Source organism: Otolemur garnettii, unplaced genomic scaffold, assembly GCF_000181295.1.
Source record: "Otolemur garnettii isolate 467f Iridium unplaced genomic scaffold, OtoGar3 scaffold00089, whole genome shotgun sequence".
In the NCBI taxonomy this organism is placed as follows: Eukaryota; Metazoa; Chordata; class Mammalia; order Primates; family Galagidae; genus Otolemur; species Otolemur garnettii.
In genome coordinates, this window is record NW_003852484.1 from 5,154,207 (window position 1) to 5,156,551 (window position 2,345).

The 2,345-nt window shown below is 41.0% G+C and overlaps 1 pseudogene; it reads right to left on the reverse strand.

Annotated features, from left to right (window-relative positions):
* Positions 1-1,852, reverse strand: part of LOC100951793 — a 7,705-nt pseudogene extending 5,853 nt beyond the window's left edge.
* Between the last annotated feature and the right edge of the window lie 493 nt (positions 1,853-2,345).

Genomic DNA, 2,345 nt, shown 5'->3' on the forward strand with positions numbered 1-2,345 from the left:
TCGCTGTTCTTCCCCAAACTCATGGCCAATATGGATAAACTATAAAAAAAAGAAAACAAAAATGATGTTGTAGAGTTCAAGGAAAAAGAAATGACTATTTCCATGAATGAGAACAAAAAACAGAATACAAGAGAATGTGACGCGTGAGTTAGGCCAAAGCCACAAACTTCTTGTCTCCAGGTTTAGAATCATGTGGTAGTTGGTGGCTGGGTGACTGGGAATCTACTCAGCCTGAGATAATGGACCTGTGTTCAAATCATTGCTCTTGTTCAGAGACTAACTGAGCTATGACTAAAGGAATCTGCCTGCCCAGGGAGGTGAGAGGACACAGATGCAGCCTTAAAACCAGGAAAAGATCCAAGATCCAAGCCACATGTTGGCTTGGTGACTAGACCTGAGACACATGTGACATCACCATGACCGAGATCCCTGAGCTGCCTTTGTAACACCTGGTTTGTGTTGAATGGAAACCAGGAATGGAATTCCCAGGAACCAAACCATGTACATGTAACCACTCGTTCATATATTTGAACTCTTGGTTGCATTTGGTGTGAACTCCTTAAAAAAAAAAAAAAGCACAAAACTAATGGATTTGGAGATGTGCCAACAGGAAAGGAGGGGAGATAAAAAGTAGACTGAAAACCAATAACAAAAAACCTCTGAAATAAGCCTGCAAATCAAAATTCCAAAATCTGTGAAATATAATCCTAAAAAAGTTAATAAAATATGAAATCAGAACATGAATTAACTCAGGGGAGATTAATTTTAATGAACAGCATGGCAAATAGGTTAAAGCAAGAAAGTTCAAGGAGATAGGAGAATAATAGTTATAAAAAAGAACTGGACATTATGTCACAAAAACAGGCAGAAATGAAGCAAGAACAGATAACTATGCAAAATAAAAAAACAGAACTCTTGGAACTGGAAGGGAAGCCCTTGATATTTTAAAAATATTGAATAGATGGAATGAACTCTAGACCCAGAGAGGAAGCTCTGGGGACTGGGAAGATCACAAGGAGGAATTCACACCAAATTCAACGCAGAAACACAGGGTTCAAATCTATGAACAGGTGGTTATATGTGCATGATGTGAGTCCAGAAAAAAAGCACGAAAAGAATAACAGGAACAACATAAGACCCTTAACATAAAAGCAATGGCTAAGAATTCTCCAAAGCAAAAGACATAAATCCCCAAATTGAAAAGTCACTCTTCAGAGCAAAAGAATAAATAAAAATAAATCCCCACCGAGGAACACTATATTGAGAATTAGAACACAAAGAAATAAAAAATGTGCCAGGAAGAAAACACAGATTATCAAAAAGAATAACGCTAAGGGCTACACAAACATGGAGAAAGCAGCATTCAAAGTGATAAAGGAACAAAACCCTCAATTTAGACTGTTATATCCAGCTAAACCTCAATTTAAGTGACAGAGAAAAAAAAACCCTCAATTTAGACTGTTATATCCAGCTAAACCTCAATTTAAGTGACAGACAAAAAAAAAAAAAAAATACTTTCAGACACAGGAGACCTGTGCAGACCTCCATAGAAAGAACCAACCGTGTCTTTGCCAGCCATGCCTCCTACCTGACCCTTTGTCACCAGTTCTCCACTCCCAGACTGCTCCTGCCTTATCCCCCTCCCTGCCTAAGCCCTGCGTTTGTGCCCTGACCTTGCTCACCGTGTCAACCCTTTCTCTCGCATCTCTACTCTTCCTCCCTTCACTCTTCTCCCACCGACCTGGAGCTCCTTATCCCCATGGTGTTGGCACCACTCAACTGCATTCTCCTGCATCTCACCACCACGGCCGGCCAGCCACGGCCTCTGCGGCCGAGTTTTTGCTACCTCCATCCTTAGAGGGTTATGCAGCCTGGGCAACCCCAGAGTGGAAGCACATGGAAATGCTGCCCTATTATCCTTCATGCAATCAGGTTTGTGTAGGAGGTGGGGTAAAAATAAGAAGTATGAGTGCCTGGGAGAAAAGGAGGCGCTCTAGGTCATGGGCGGAGAAGTGTGACAGAAGAGATCACTAAGAATTCTAGCTATGACCATAATGATTCAAGATCTTAAAAATGTCTCTCTTTCTCTGACTCTGTGTGTGTGTGTGTGTGTGTGTGTGTGTAAAAGAGAGAGAGAGAGAAAATGAGATCACTAAGATTTTGTAGTTTTTAAAATGTGGTTTCCCTCAACACATGTGTCTCAAATCAGGAGCAGCCAGCACAATGACACTATTTCCTGATTTTCTTGGATAACAGGGTTCATTGGAATTTCCCATCTAACTGAGAGTCATTCTCATTCGTGCTGTGAAATTGCAGTGGATAGGGCTCATCTTACACAAGAACGT